The following is a 17,407-nucleotide window of genomic DNA, read 5'->3' on the forward strand; positions in this document are numbered from 1 at the left end:
CTTTTCAGATCTCTAGCCCACTAGGAAAAGATAGAAACATGGTGGGGGTATGGATCCAACTGCCAACATCCACGTCTAGCAAAAGAAGTAATTATAGAAGCCAGTTCTTCCTCCTTCTGCTCCCCCAAAAAAGAATTTTGGTCCATAATCCCAGAAGGATAAGGAATAGGGAAGCTTCCAATAGAAAAGATGGGGTGTGGAACTCTTGTGGTGGGAACTGTATGGAATTGTACCACTTTTATCTTAAAATCTTGTTGATTATTATTAAACCACTAATAAAAAAAGAAGAGTGAAGAGAAGCAAAGAAAAGAAGAGAAAAGAAAAGGAAAGGAAAGAAGAGAAGAGAAGAGAAAAGAAAAGAAAAGAAAAGAAAAGAAAAGAAAAGAAAAGAAAAGAAAAGAAAAAGAAAAATTAGAAATGGGTCCCCAAATAGCTCTGTTCACTATTTCTGAACTGGATCTCTTTTGTTGCCATTGGGAAGATGGTCTGATGTCCCTTATGTTCACCATTCTGTGGCCATTAGGAAAGATCTAAATCCTCACATGGGCTGCATGTGCCTCTAGATCAATCTGGAACCTCCCTGTGCATAAGTCTCTGCCCCTCCTGCTCATGCTGACAGCTGCTTCCTTATCAGCCTTCTCAGCTGTGACCTCCTCCCACAATTTCTCAGATATCTTAACAAAAAGTTTCTAATGAAAACACAGTACAATTCATGTCACGTTCAGCTTTTCAACAACTTTGAGGAGGCCACCCAAGGGTGAAGGACCTGAATGGGGGAGAAATGGACCGAGAGACAGTCCCGATAATAACAGCCACTCTTGATTTATAATTTGGGCCCCAAGACTTATGTCAATGGGGAAAGAATCCCAGGAGCCTTTAACAAAGTGCCTCCTGTTTGCTTTCACTGCTGACAGCCTGGACACTTCAGTTGTGAATGTGCATGGCCAAGGACAGAACCCTGGGTCCACTCTCAGAGCACAGGGAAAGGGTTGTCACTCTATCCAGGGATAGAAGGCTAGTATTTGCTCCTACCCAAAGAAGACACTTGAAATGTTCGTTATAGTCCCAGTAAACCACAGCTACTGAGAGGCCAGGGTCACTAGACCCACCTATTCCCATGCTCCCTGGAAGGTCTAGTTTTCACTCTTTTCTGGTAAAGCTTCTAATTGAGAAGTTCCTCGAAGTAGGACTTTGAAAACCCTATCATTCCCCAACACTCTCTACAATTAAGCAGCACTGTCTGTTAAAACTATACCCACTCAAATGTGGGAGACAAGAAATGAATACTCTGAGCTCTGCTATACCTGTAGCACCTGTAAACAGAGTATTGAAAACTACAAAACCACAAATACTTCCTGGAAGATAGAGGCCATAAAGGCTACTAAAAACTCTACCTCTTATCAGTGAATGAAATGCTAATACAGAGGAAAAACCAAGTAGTTTTGAAATTCTGATCAGTCTTAGAAATTCCACTGCATTGACTCCTTCTTCTTCTTCTACTACTACTTCTTCTTCTTCTTCTTCTTCTTCTTCTTCTTCTTCTTCTTCTTCTTCTTCTTCTTCTTCTTCTTCTTCTTCTTCTTCTTCTTCTTCTTCTTCTTCTTCTTCTCCTCTTCCTCCTCCTCCTCCTCCTCCTCCTCCTCCTCCTCCTCCTCCTTCTCCTTCTTCTTTTAATAAATGCTTTGCTTATTTCCATCGATCTGACCATTCTTTTAGCTAAGTACAAAGAGGACAAATGAGACCAACAAAACAGCTCACTGGGATAATATTCTGTTTCCCCATGTGTACAAGGTAGGTTCAAGTCTGACTTCTACTGCGGTAGGATAACTTTTGGTACTATGTTGTCTTTCCTTCTCTACCTCATTCTTTCTATCTGAAAAAAGGCAACCCAGAATAGTGAAGCCCTGGAGATGAGCAAAACAAAGCAAAGAACAAAAATTTTTCCTAGAAATAAAAGAGCTTTTGGATAAACAGAAATCAACCACTGTGAAACTCTTAAAAATGATAAAACTGGGAGCCAGGGGGTGGCACAGTGGGTTAAGTACACATGGTGGAAAGCACAGGGACCAGCATCAGGATCCTGATTTGAGTCCCAGGCTTCCCGCCTGCAGGGGAGTCACTTCACAAGTGGTGAAGCAGGTCTGCAAGGTTTCTATCTTTCTCTCCCCCTCTCTCTTCCTCTCTTCTCTTGATTTCTCTCTGTCCTACAACAACGACAGCAATAATAACAACAACAAGGGCAACAAGTGAGGAAAATTAATAAAATTAAATAAATAAATAAAATAAAATAATAAAAAATGATAAAACTTCCCAGAGACCAAAAGTTTTAGCAAGACAGATTAATGTGCAATTTATTCTCCCTACATCTCTCAGCCTGGCATTAGTATCTTAGCAAATAAGGAAAAGGTTACATTAGATATTCTCAAGGGTCCTTCAGGCCAGATGGGGGAGATACAATTCCTACACACAGGCACAGACTAGTGTGAAATGACCTGGCGACTGGTTAGAGATAGAGTACTAGGACCATCCGACAGCTGTTAAAACATATTTTTCTTTCTTTCTTTTTTTAAAAGAGATATTCCAATAGAATTTACTAATAATCTTCAGTGGTATAAAAACACTTTAGAATCACATAATGAGATGAAAAGGCTGTTGTTCAGAGAGGATTGGAGAACTTCATATAGAATTATTCTGAAGACCATAGCCATAAAGAACACCCAGGTACTGGGGAGAGAGCATAATGATTATACAAAAGACTCCTGTGCCTGAGGCCCAGTTTCAATCTCCAACACTACCACAGCCAAAATGAGCAGTTCTCAAGCCTCTTTTTGTATTTCTGTCATAAAAATAAATAAATTATATATATAGTTATGTGAACTGACTGTCTAGAAGGAGAGTTGGGATTTGTACATGGCAGACAATGGGGATGATCATTGTCCCAATGGATTAATGGTTTTCATGAAATTCACCGTTGTTTAAAAATGCATTTTTTATGTGGCCTGGGATGTACAACATTGGATAAGACCTAGACTTTAAAGCATGGAGTCTTAAATTCTATCCTTGATACTACATATCCCAGGGTGATGATCTGGTTCTAACTCCACTTCTTCCTCTTTTCTCTCTCTAATTAATTAATTAGAAAGAAAGAATAGAGAAAGAGGGAAGGAGAGAAAAAGAGGAAACAAAAAAGAGAGGGAGGGAAAGTAGAAGGAAGGAGAGAGAAAGAAAGACTTACAAGAATGGGGAAGTTGTACAGGCACCCAGTCCCAACCATAAATTTGGAGGTGAAAAGAGAAGGGGGTGGGGAGAGAAAGTGAGAAGTAGCTTGAGATAAACAATAAATTTGTGTTGCTATGAAGTAAAATATATAAATAAATATCTGCTGAATTTTTTTTCTCTTATCCTAATTCTGAACCTATTTCTTTTCTCAGCTGCCATGTACTTGTCTTCAATATTTCAGCCAGGTCATTTTTAAACAGAAGAGACAATGTGACAGTTTTCAAACTGAATATTGAAAGTATTTATTCTGAGGCACACTAGCTACCCCACTATAGGTCATAGTTGCTTGCCATCTCTTTGATTACTCTTTTCTTTTCACCTTCCCCATTTTTGTTTTATTTCTTCCTTTAGATTTAACCAAGGGGACTGCACATTCTTCTCAGACTGTAAGTGGCACAGGTTAGTGTTTCCTTTCTATGTTATTTCTAGATCTACCTTAGAAAGTCAAAGCTTTGGGGGCTGGGTGGTGGCGCACCTGGTTGAGCACACATGTTACAGTGCACAAGTACCCAGGTTCAAGTCCCCAATCCCCACTTGCAGGGGGAAAGCTTTACAAGTGGTGAAGCAGGGCTGCAGGTGTCTCTCTGTCTCTCTCCCTGCCTATCACCCCCTTCCCTCTCAATTTCTGGCTGTGTCTATCCAATAAGTAAATAAATATTTTTTAAAAAGTCAAACCCTTTAAGATATACATATGGAAAACACAGCATTTAGTTTGAATCAGAACCTTCTACTTTAAAAGGCATCTGTGGCTTAAACGATTTTCCAGTCCACTTTAAAAGCTTATCTATCATCTATCTAGCTATCTAGCTTCCATCTTTTTTATTTCTTTTATTTTTTATTATCTTTATTTATTTATTGGATAGAGATAGTCAGAAATCAAGAGGGAAGTGGGTGATAGAGAGGGAGAGAGACGCGGAGACACCTGTAGCACTGCTTCACCACTCATGAAGCTTTCCCCCTGCAGGTGGAGACCGGGACTCGAACCTGGGTCCTTGTGCATTGTAACGTACTCTCAACCAGGTGTGCCACCACCCAGGCTGTTTCCATCACCCTGTTTCCATGTTTTTTCTATCTTTCTTCTATCGTGTTTACTATGTTTACCTACACAGCTCTCCAGTTAATTGAATGCCACCAAGTGCCACATGCTATCAAGGCTTCTTTCTTTTTGCCATCTTTATTAAATTATATATCTTACAGAGAAGATATTAAATTATAATTTCCATTTAAAATATCAAAATATTAAATCATAATTTCCATTAAAAAGATCAAAATATTTTGATATTAAAACATCAAATATATTACATTTAAAAGATCAAAATATTTAAAAGATCAAAATATATCAATATATATAAAAAATCACATGCTTTTATGTGGTTTCCAAGACAAATCATTTTTCCTCTTTTCTTTCGGTTGCCCCTGAATCTTCACCACTCCTGGCAACCAGGAAGATGTGTGTGGTTCATTTGTTTGTTTTTTGCCAGAACTTTAGAGAAACTAAATTGTTTTCAGTTATTGTGCTATTTATATGGTATTGCAGTTTTAAAAATTTGACCCATAGATTGTGCTAGAATGGAGTCGTGAAATATCACAGTGGTTGTGCAAAAGAGTTTCATGCAAGAGACTCTGAGATCTCATGTTTAATCTCTGGCAGCATCATAAGCGAGAGATGAGTCATGCTTTGAAGAAAGAACAAAATAAATAATATGTATATGAATATAGTATACTTTAAGAATATGACCTCATCTAGTTGTAGAAATATGTTGAAGATATTTCTTTTTTGGCTCCATGGTTATTGCCGGGGCTCAGTGCCTGTACCACAATTCGACCGCTCCTGGAAGCCATATTTACCCATTTTGTCGCTCTTGTTGTAGTCATTATTGTTAGTTAACATTGATGTTATTGCTGCTGGATGGGACAGAGAGAAATCTAGAGAGGCGGGGAGACACAGGGGGGAGAGAAAGGTAAACCTGCTTCACCACTTGTGAGGTGAATCCCCTGCAGGTGGGGAGCCAGGGGCTTGAACCGGGATCCGTACGCCGGTTCATTGCTTTTTGCACTGTGTGTGCTTAACCTGCTGCGCTACCATGGACCAGTGATGGTGTTTCTTGAAAGCAATGAGAAGCAGAGCTATAGGCATATCTGCATAGACTCAATTAGAGAGCCCTAATGGGAAGCCAGACCCCACAGGGGTGGAGAACACCTGAGACCCAGCAGGTGTCAGAACAGTGGAGCCAGAGAACAAAGTGGCACAACTCTGGTTGGGAGTCAGGATCTGGGAAGGCACTGTGGTATTCTAGCACTCAAAAAATGGAATCACAAGTGAATTTGTTTCCTTTTAGAATTATCACTGGGGGTCCAGTTTTCCCAGGTACTTTTTTTCTTCCTTTTTGGATACTTGCTAAGAATTCGAAAGACATAGAGAAGGAGGGCAAGACAGAGAGAGGCTCGAATAGCCCTAGTCCACTGCTTATGAAGTTGCTTTCTTTGAGCTAACCTGAATAATTTCTTCTACTGAAGAGTGCATAGGACTCTGTGACAACATAGTTGAAATTCTGAAAAATTCTAGCAGTCTTCTCTCTCACTTTAGATAAGCAAGTGTGCCATGCCTAGCACTATATCTCTGAGATCCAGCACAGTTCCTAGAAAATTGATGTGTCTCAATAGCTGTTTTCAAAATTATGTTTGTTTTGATGCAAGTTGTTGACATAATTTTCTCCCTGAAAGAGATCAGAGGACAGAGAAAAGATGCAGCTCAGGGCTCCTCTTATACCATGTGTAGGTTTGGTCATGGGTAATTCTTAGGCTCTTAAGATTTCTACTTCAGTCTTCCGGGTCAAGAAGTCTCATTATTTGAAGGCATAAGTTGTATGGTCCTCACCAAAGGGAAACTCTTGGATCATCATGCATCACCCTATTTTCTTAGATGATCTCAGGACACTGACATCTATCTGCATCTTCTGGGGTATCCAACCATAACATAACATCAGTCAGGAGTTTTCTATGGTCAGGATCATGTCTTGTTCACTAGCTGACTCTCTTTCTGTAATATGTCCAGGGAGCAATTCTGTCTCCTGATTGCTATCAATAGCTAGATAGTACACCGATTCATGACAGATCTCTTTGCCTCTCCACTTAAAATTATTTTGCTCTGTAGAAGAGACTACAAGGTAGAGTGCTTTCCCACTTAATGTTTCTTTATCAATGCCTACAAAACGAGAAACTTACTAAATTGGTTTGTCTGCTTTCATGGAATGTACCTGAAACATATGAAACACCTTCTCCAGATTTCCTCACACATAGTCCTATTCTGAGACACTTCAATGGAGACCCATCCTGTGCTGGAGACTCTGCCACCTGGAATCCTCTTCCCATGTCTGGTCTGATCTCCTGCCTGAGATGGGCAGCCCTAGAGGCAAAGTCCTCCTGAAGTGAATCAATAAAACTGTGTGTACCCTCAGTCTGGACTCTTTCTTTTGTTCAAGGATGGGGATAAACAGGGCTGGGTCAGCTCCTTGTGCTCAGGACACCTGGGAACTGCAGGCACCCTTAGGTGAGAGAACTGTGTCCCTGCAGCCACTGTTGATGCAGCTACTGCTTCTCCTCAGAGATGGTTCCCTTTTCAGTCAAGGCTGGGGACAGAAATTAGGATACTTGCTTTATCAGACAGGGATTTTATAGAGAAGTGTGAACTTGGCTTTGGCAACTGGAAAGGCAGAAGGATTCAGTGGGTGTCAAGGTTGTAGTCAAGGTGTCAAGAGCAGCTCCTCTGAACCTGAGGAGGAAAGGCAGAGATGCTGGCAGTGCTGACAAATACAGGCTTGGAGGAGGGGCCTGTGGCTGACATTCAACTTCTGAGGAAGTTCTCTGGGTGTTTCCCAGGCCCCTGAGCTCAGAAATGGACCCCATGATACTGGCACCCAGACTTCTGAGGAGGAAATAAGCCCACAGTAAGCCTAGGAGGGTGTGTATAACCTCCCTCTGCCAGGCTCCAGATTCTTGCTGGCACTCCCTTGTAGACAGAAGCTTAGAAGAGGCAGATGACAAAGGAGACTGTGGGAGCAGAATCCCAACCTCCACACCACAAGGTCCTATGTGGATGAGTGGCCTGTGAGGAGAAGCACATGGAACAGACAGTTTACTACCACAGTTCTGCTTCTAATCCCCTAGTGGTCTCTTCTTCTCTCCAATAATTCTTACATATAATTTTATAAATGGTTTAATGATGATTTATATTGATATAATATTACTAAGTATAGAGGTCCAGGAAGTGGTGCACCCAGTTAAATTCACATATTATCAAGTGCCAAGATCTAGGTTCAAGGCTCCCCTCTCTGATGCAGGGAGAACACTTTACAAGCAGTGAAGCATATCTGTAGGTGTCTATCTTTCTCTCCCGCTCTCTATCTTCCCCTCTTGTATCAATTTATCTCTGTCCTATGTAATAAAAACTAGAAAGGTAAAAAATGAGAGCCTGATAAGTGGATTCATAGTACTGGCACTGATTCCCCAGCAATAACCCTGCTGGCAGGGAAAAAGAAAAGAAAAAAGAAAGATTCTTGACTATTGTTCTAATCCACACTCAGCACCAAAGTTCTATGCCCACAACCACTAATGAGTTCAATAGTTTCTACAAATTCTGAGAGAGTTTGACTACTCTATTTTTCATGTTTGTTTGTTTGTTGTTGTTTTGCAAAAACATGTGTTTCAAATTCCCTAGATTCAGTCCTGAACAAAACCACCTTTTACTTCCTTACTTCACTAAGCACAATCATTTCCTTTTCGATTCAGTTTATCCCAAAGCATATACCATCTTTTCAAATTGTAGAATAACATTTACTCCACTGAATACATATCCCAAAACTTTGTGACCTAGTCATTGGTTGATGTGCATTTAGGTTATTTCCATTGACTTTATTATGCTTCCCTGTCAACCAAATTTACCAAATGACTCAGGATATTGACTCTAAAAATGCATACTGCTCCATGGCAAGACAAATCTCATCCTTTTAGAACACAAGTTTGTACGCCTGAGGCCCCAGAGGTCACAAGTTTAATCCATGGCACTGTCGGGGTCTCTGGCGGGGTGATCTCCAGGAGAAAGGTAAAGGACTGGTTCTTTCTCACTCACGCAAGGGATGACACAAAGTAAAGACACCGGGGAGACTGCCGTGTGCTCAGATCTCCTTTATTAGCAGGTGGACATGAGTTAAATAGAAAACCAAACAAAGGGAATTATTGAAATATGTCAGAAATTACAGGTTTCTTAAAGGTCAGCTTGCCACTATGGTAGGCGGCTGGTATGACAGGAATTGATGAGATACAAGACAGTTATTCTCCTTGACACAAGCAACTTAATTATCCAAAGGTATTTGAGAGAAGCATAGGGGTTAAACCAGTAGGGTGAGACAGAGAGAAGATGGATATCAAAAGGCCATACAGTTTGGAATTTATCTTGTCTGGGGTCTGAGGTGTATGATGGAGTGTGTGATAAGGTGTGTTCTCCTCTGTGATCAGAAGGTAAGGTGAACTTTGAGTTCATGTGACCTGTAGTTAATGGGGAGAAGTATTGGGGTTTCTGTGGGCTTGAGAGTCAAGAAGGAAAGAACTTAGTTTGGGAGACGGTTTCTCCTCTTTGCTCACCTCAGTTGAGAGAGACTCACAAGAGGGTATCTTCTCAGACCTCCATCCAAGGATCGGGGGAGTTCTCCCTAAGCTCTATCAAGCTTACACATAGCCCCAATATGGCACCACTTTATGCCAGGAAAACAGTTCTCTGTCTATACCCCTATCTATCTATCTATCTATCTATCTATCTATCTATCTATCTATCTATCATCTATCTATCTAGCATATATCTAGCATCTATCTCTGTCTCTCATCACTCATAATAACTAATCATTTAAAAATAACAGTGAAAATTCTTTATTAAATATACATTTTAAGTTCATTCTGTATATAGACCTCAAATGCTTTCTGAGCACAGGGGGAGTGATAGATAAACCATATCCAGAATTATCTTGAATTTCTACCAGGTGAGCTGAGACTCCAGCAGGAGGAATGAGAGGGAGGGACAGCTAGTTCCCCAGTGAGGAGAGACCTAGCTTGGCACCTTCTTTGGGTCTGTTGGTTGAATGGCTTTGGCAAGGTCAGGGAGCTAGGATGGGAAGCCAGTCACAATGCCCACACCTGCTCTGGGCCCTCAGAACTCCCTGAGCAGTGCTCCTTAAAGCAGCATCTGCAGTGTGGTACTATGAATTCTGACATATCCTTGGGGAAAGATCAATATAGAGCATTACTTACTCCACTTTGGACACTTGCAGTTATGAGTTCTCAGAAGTGAAGTTAGAAGAAGTGTGAATGCCTAAAGGGTTTGCCATGAATACCCAAACTGTTCATGGCCACCAATGCCTGAGATATCACCACCACCCACCACAGCCCCATGTGACTGTCTGAATGGATACACACCTACTGAGACCTTGGACTTCTGCCCAGCAGTAAAACACAGAAGAGCTAAACTATTCGAACACTGCTTCGCACACTGTTCCCAGTGGCCCAGTTCAAGACACAAACGTCCTGTGTATAATTATTGAGTTGCTTGGAGCTGTGGTCCTAAAAGAACTCTATTGGTGGATATACAAGGAACTGAGTGCAGTCACCTGAGATCCTTCCAGAAGATGAGCATAAAGTTCTCTCTTTATGGTTGGCTACTGTTTTCTTGAGCACCTGGTTCATTCCTGCTTGGGACCATCATTGGTGTTCATACACCTGGGGTGGTTGTTGCCCCTCGTCCTGGTTTAAAACCGCCAGGCCCCAAGTCTGGAGCTGGTCTCCAAGGAAGCAATGCTCGTAGAAGCTGCAGAAAGCAGATCCATCTCAGCACCCTTCAGCTTGGACCTTCCTCCCAGGGCCACAGTCCCAAGAGGATGTAGAAAGGGCTGCAGAAAGGTGGCTTTTATTTTTATTAACCCACAGCCCATGAGAATCAACCCCATACTCAGGTTAAATATTCCTGTGTATTTGCCAGCTTTCTTTAAAACATAATTTTAACATAAATATGTCATTACATGTGTTCTTTTAAACAAACCAGCTATCCTATCTCACTATATATGTGTATATATATATATATATATATATATATATATATATATATATATATTTAAAAAAGAAAAAAAAACCTAAGAACTGACAATATGCAAGGTTCTATGTCTGGATAAGACACTGGGAGCAGGGATCTCCCTGCAGAGAGCAGGAACTTTCATAGATTTCACAACTTCCCTTGATCTTAGCAGTTTCTTTAGTCCATAAGGCTTGTGGGACAACAGAGCAAAAGGATATATTTGCTAGGAGGTCACATCAGAGAACCAGCACTTTTTTGCTACACATTTACTTCTACTGCAAGCACAGGAATCTATTGGCATCTAATAGCAAAACGGAGGAATGAATTCCCCTGTTATTGCAAACATGCTGCTGAATCATCTATATGACCAAGTGAGATTCATTGCTAGGTGGTCTCTGCCCTACCTGAAGGCTGACGGCTACCCAGGGACAGGTGAACCCCAAGACTGTAGGAATTTGTGAGCTGAGCTTCCCTATATTCTAATCTGTGTGAGTCATGGTATCAATAGCTAGACCTTCCTTGCATATCTAAGCCCTTAGGGGGATACCTGAGAACACCTCATTCTTGAGTCAGGTGGAGACAGACCTCTAGGATAAGATGACTTCACATTTCCATTGGCAAGTCTTAGTGTCAGGCTCTGGTGTGCTGGCCTGGAGACACATGGATCAGTTCTTTGTCAACATTCAGCTGTTGTGCTGTCTATTCTCTGGTACTGATGGGGACAGAGACATCAGAGGCAGAAGCCCCTCATAAGAATTACTCCTCCTTATTAGTGACAAGTCACACAAAAGAAAATAAAGATCAGGCAGGAAGAAATTTAATATAGAGCTAACTCCTGTTATCCTCACTTTGTACCTACAGACAGATTCTTTCTCTCTTTATAGAGAAAAGCTCCATTTGAGAAACAGCTCTGCCTCCAATTGTGGCAAAAAAATCATCATTTTTTACTAAAATTGGTGTAATAGTGTCTGAGTCACTGTGGCACTTGTCTAGGACTGCATTAGTACCAGAGACAATCATTCTGTAAAAGTATTTTATTCACTATGTTTGTTGATCCAAGTTGAGGGCAAGGTCTTATGGGGACCCACAAAGGGGTCTGTTGTGTTGTTCCTGATAGAAATGAGAGGCAACAATAAAGGGAGGAATTTGTTCAAGGTCTAGGCCCATAACATCTGTTTGGGAATCTCAGGACTCCCTGATTAGGGCCCCAGGTGGTGGAGTGGCCTGATAGTGACTAAAGAATCATCATTAAAGTATGCCAGTCTATTGCCCTTATTCAGCTTTTGCAGTCCTTGTTTTGATAAGGTGAGCTTTGGAGTGAGTGAGATAACTGTTCTAGGAAGTAAGTGAGGAGTGTATCGAATTCTAAGTAGACACTATTTCATTATGAACTTTATACAGACTAACTACAGACTATCGTGTATTTTTGCTTTCAGGTATATATTTTGCCCTAATTTATGGGTACATGTGAACATACACTCTATCTTACCTGGCCTATATCTAGGTTTTGGGATTATGTTAGGAAGTAAACCTCCTGGAATGGAATTAGAGAATACTATGAAAGGTAATGGTAGAGAATGTCCCATCGTCCAAAGAGAAGATGGACAACATACTCTGTGCTACACCTAAGGAAAATGGGTTGATATTGGGGCAACATTGAATGTTCCTACTCATGACCACAGAATGTGAGCTCAGATCTAGAGGAATGCAGAGGTCATATAGGCTCCTAAGCTAAATATCCATGGGGTTTACAGCCAACAATATTTATACCCCTTTCCTATATTAGGGAGCTACTCTCTTCCCTGATCCAACTTTCTGTCCTTCCATGACATCATCTCCCAGGCAATAACTTGGATACACATGTATATCAGATTTTAGGATCAGGAGAAAAAAGAAAAAGGAAAGGAAAAACTAGTATAGCCACAGGCCTTTTGGAATATAACTAAAATATGCCTACTAGCTATCTATAAAATGGAGGACCCCCTAACTCTTCATCTGCACTATTCCAGCCTTCAGGTCCATGATTGGTCAACAATTTGTTTGGCTTTTTATGTTAATTATCTTTTCAACCACCAGGTTCCGGATGCCAGCATAATGTCAACTGGACTTCCCTGGACAGACAACCTCACCAGTGTGTCCTGGAGTTCTGCTTCCCCAGATCTCTTCTCCACTATGGAAAGAGAGAGAAAGGCTGAGAGTATGAATTAACCTGTCAAGGCCCATGTTCAGCGGCCAAGCAATTACAGAAGCCAGACCTTCCACCTTCTGCAACCCACAATGACCTTGGGTCCATGCTCCCAGAGGGTTAAAGAACAGGAAAGCTATCAGGGGAGAGGATGAAATGTGGAGATCTGGTGGTGGGAATTGTGTGGAGTTGTACCCCTCTTATCCTATGGTTTAGTCAATGTTTCCTTTCTATAAATAAAAAAATTTAAAACATATTTTATTCAAAATCAAGGACTATAGACAATATCTTCAATTAGTGAAGACCTTTAAGAGAACAACACTTTGGGTTGGCAAGATGTCTCACCTGGATAGTGCACCTGCTTTGCCTGGTTTCAGTGTGGCTTCAAGTGCAATGGAGGAAAGCTTCAGTGCTGTGCTGTCTTTCCTGTCTCTCTATCTTTTCTCCTTTATTCTATCTGTAGATTAGTCAGAATAGAGCAGTAAAGCCCCAGTTACCACAAAAATGAAAGAAAAAATGACAATATTTCATGGTAACATGGCAGATTAAACTATCACCAAAACAGAGCACATTTGATATTGAAGAGAAACTTTTGTGTTATTTGTGCTGCTATAATCAATTGGAATAATCCAAGCTGGTCACTGGTAAAATGGGGTGAATGGTCACAATAATGAACACTAGTAGATAAATAATTTGAGATGATTCTAATGAAGGAGTGATAGAGGAGAAACCAGAAAGGTGAGAGGAAGAAAAGCATCAATCAAGTACACAAATACATACAGACAATGCACATTCAACATTACTACATAATACCTGTGTGTGGATGTTTATATAAATATACACATCTTACTTTCCTCTATCACATGCAAATGTAGATACACATGCCATAATCCCTTACCTATGCCTTACAATTCTAAATCAACTTACGTCACTCTTTCCCTTATAATTTATTAATTCATTAAGATGTTCTAATATATAAATAGGGAATTTTAACTTTGTGTGTGTGTGTGTGTGTGTGTGTGTGTGTGTGTGTGTGTGTGAAACTACTTAATACAAGACTAGGCCGTAGTCTTATTCATATTTTTTCTTTTAATTTAGACCTTTATTAAGCAATGGTTTACAGCATAGTCTTTTCTTTTTCACCTCTCCTCTCACCAAAGGTCAGTATCCCCATCCCCACCCCTACAGATAACCACTATGGTTCTCCTACTGTATTAGATATAGGTTGACCCCCCCACCCCGCATTCTCTATATTCTGCATAAGAGTGAAGGTATTCTTTAGTTGTCCTTTACCTCCTTACTTGCTCCACTAAGCATAATTTTCTCCAATTCCATGCACTTTATCCCAAAAAACACAATATCATCTTTGTATTGCTAAATAGTACTTCACTGAGTATATGTCCCATAACTTTTTACTTTTTATCCAGTCATCTTCAATATCAAATGTGCTCTATATCGGTGATAACTTAATTAGCCATGTTATCATGGAATATCCCCCCCCTTTTCATTTTGTGGTCACTAGGGCTTCACTGATCCATGCTAACTTTTAGCTAGAAAGAAGGAGAAAAAGACAGAGATCTAGGAAAAATTGCAGCAATGAAGCTTTTTTTTCCCATTGCACTTGAAACACTGAAACTAGGCAAAGTAGGTGCACTATCCAGGTGAGACATTTTGCCTATCCAAAGTGTTGTTCTCTTAAAACACTTCACTTATTGAAGATACTGTCTAAAGTCCTTAATTTTGCACCAGCTAAACTTCTTTTTCAATAATTCTTCCACTCTGTTTGTTTGTTTTGTTTTGTTGCTTCACCACTCACTAAGCTTTCCTCCTGTAGGTGGGAACTGGGGACTTGAAACTGAGTCCTTGTGCACTGTAGTATGTGCACTCAACCAGATGTGCCACCACCAGGCCCTGAATTTTTACCACTTTACACTTTAAAATTAATAGGAAAATGGTAAAATGAGTTATTAACAATCAAATTTCAAAATGACAAATATATGAGAAGACAGGTCTAGAATTTTTTCTCTTTAATCTGCATTTATTTATTTATTTATTTTATTTGATAGGACAGAGAGAAATTGAGAGAGAAGAGGGACAGAGAAGTAGAGAGACACATACATCCCTTCTTTACTGATCATGAAGTTTTCTCCCTACAAGTGGGTCTGAGGACTTGAACTTAGGTCCTCCAGCATAATGATTTGTACTTAGCCAGCTGCACCACCACCTGGCCTCCTAAAATTGTTTTCTAATTTTGTTTGATACTGCTTCTACAACAAAAGTCAGTATATAATTTAATAAAGGGATAATGAGTAAACATATTGACCTTTGCCTAGCCCAGGGACAATGTTCCAGCTCCCCAAAACTGGGCTGACCATAGACATCAGATAAAAGCAAATGCTTGAACATTCCTGGCATCCAAATTAAACTTTCTAAAGTCTGAAATATGAATGTAACATCATTTGAAGATGTCACACAACACACTGCTTTTGAATTTCTTTCTTTCTACTTGTTCTTTTTTTTTTTGCCCCCAGCATTATCACTGATGAATCCACTGCTCCTGACAGGTTTTTTTTTTAAATTTTTTTGGATAGGACAGAGAGAAATTTAGAGGGCAGAGGAAGACTGAGAGAGGGAAAGACAGACACTTGCAGACCTGCTTCACAGCTTGTTAAGTGACTACCCTAAAGGTGGGAAGACTGGGGCTCAAACCTCCATCCTAGTGTGGGTCCTTATACTCCATAATATGTTCACTTAAGCTGCTGCACCACCAGCCAACCCCCTGCTTTTTAATTTCTCTTGCCCAACATTGAAACACATAAATTCACTCTTAACATGCAGCCCCTATACAACAGATACTGGGCTGATCTTTGATGTCAAGCAACAGTGAAGCCATGGGTGCACAGCAGCCTCAGAGAAGAAGTCTGACAGCACTTTTAACTCTGTAAATCCTAGTCCAATACAGGCTGCCACAGCCAGTGAGTCTATGGTAGCAAGAAGAGGGATAAACAACAAAAAAGCAAACACTGGCACTAGAGACCTTCCATACTGGTATTTACTAAGGAAAACTAAGCAGATGACATAAAATAACTGTCCCCACTGCTTGTTTCTTAGGAATTCTGTTCTCACCTGGGAGCAGGTGCCCTGATGGCTCAGTGGGAAGCATCAAGGAGCTGTCAGTCATCAGCAGTCATAGGACCCATGTGGGTTGCAGAGGATGAGGTAGGAGCTCTCATGCTCAGGCTCTCTCTCACAGGCTGAGGACACAGCCTAGCATAGTATAAAAGGGCCCATGGCCTGAACATCCGCATCCACTCTCCTGAGCTGCTGAGGAACCCTGTACCTGGTGAGTATCCTGGGCTCAGGAGCAGAGCTCCCTGGGATGGGGCTATACCAAAGAAGAGGGCAGGAGGGGCAGGACTCAAGGCTAGAGTCAGACTAGGACATGGATTGAGCAAGGTACCTGGAGAAGGAAGGCAAGGGTGGATGGGAGAGAAGATCAGGAGTAACTAGGAAGGTCTGAGTGCTCTAGGCCAGGAGTTATAGAAGCCAAACTCTTTTCATTGGCTGCTGTGCTGTTTTTTGTTTTATTTTGTTTTTTAATTTTTATTTATAAAAAGGAAACACCGGGAGTCGGGCGGTAGCACAGTGGGTTAAGCGCTAGTGGTGCAAAGCACAGGGGCTGGCGTAAGGATCCCAGTTCGAGCCCCTGGCTCCCCACCTGCAGGGGAGTCGCTTCACAGGCGGTGAAGCAGGTCTGCAGGTGTCTATCTTTCTCTCCTCCTCTCTGTCTTCCCCTCCTCTCTCCATTTCTCTCTGTCCTATCCAACAACAACGGCATCAATAAAAACAACATTAACTACAATAAAACAACAAGAGCAACAAAAGGAAATAAATATTTTTAAAAATCTTTAAAAAAAAAAAAGGAAACACCATCAAAAACCATAAGATAAGAGGGGCACAACTCCACACAATTCCAACCACCAGAACTCTGTATCCCCTCGCCTCCCCTGATAGCTTTCCTATTCTTTATGCCTCTGGGGGTATGGACCTAAGGTCATTATAGGGTGCAGAAGGTGGGAGGTCTGGCTTTTGTAACAGCTTCCCCACTGAACATTGCCATTGACAGGTCGGTCCATACTCCCAGCCTCGCTCTCTCTTTTCCTAGTGGAGCGGGGCTCTGGAGAAGCAGGGCTCCAGGACACATTGGTGGGGTTGTCTGTCCAGGGAAGTTCAGTTGGCATCATGTTAGCATCTGGAAACTGGTGGCTGAAACAAGAGTTAACATACAGATTGTTAACAAACAAATTGTTGATTAGTCATGAACCTAAAGGCTGGAATATTGCTGTGCTGTTTTGACTATACCAGTAGAAGAGTGAGCCACAGACTGAGCTGGAGTGAGGAGTGTCTTAGACATATGGCTTGGGAAATACAGTTCATACCATCTGTAGAAACATGCTGAGGAATCTTGGCGGTGGTGCTCCTGGTGAAGTGCACATAGTACTATGCTTAAGGACCTGGGTTCAAGCCCCTGATTCCCACCTTTAGCAAAGAAGCTTCACAAATGGTGAAGCACAGGGAATCGGGGCCAGATGGTGTTGCACCTGGTTGAGAGCACATGTTACAAAGCACAAGGACCAGGTTTGAGCCTCTGGTCATGACCAACTGGGGGAAAGCTTTGCAAGTAGTGAGTCAGTGTTGCAGATGTCTCTCTAGCTCTCTCCCTACCACCCCTGGCTAGCTCTATCCAATAAATAAAGATTTGAAAATGAAAAAATAGGGGAGTCGGGTGGTAGCGCAGCAGGTTAACCACATGTGGCGCAAAGCGC

At 41.3% G+C, this 17,407-nt stretch overlaps 1 long non-coding RNA gene across 1 annotated transcript; it reads left to right on the plus strand.

Annotated features, from left to right (window-relative positions):
* Positions 1-1,654: 1,654 nt before the first annotated feature.
* LOC132536676 (uncharacterized) lies at positions 1,655-6,694 on the plus strand. Its single transcript, XR_009548162.1, has 3 exons — positions 1,655-1,791; positions 3,631-3,678; positions 6,564-6,694. It is a non-coding gene; the product is annotated as an uncharacterized LOC132536676 (long non-coding RNA).
* The last annotated feature ends 10,713 nt before the right edge of the window (positions 6,695-17,407 follow it).

This window comes from Erinaceus europaeus, unplaced genomic scaffold (genome assembly GCF_950295315.1).
Source record: "Erinaceus europaeus unplaced genomic scaffold, mEriEur2.1 scaffold_502, whole genome shotgun sequence".
Lineage (NCBI taxonomy): Eukaryota > Metazoa > Chordata > Mammalia > Eulipotyphla > Erinaceidae > Erinaceus > Erinaceus europaeus.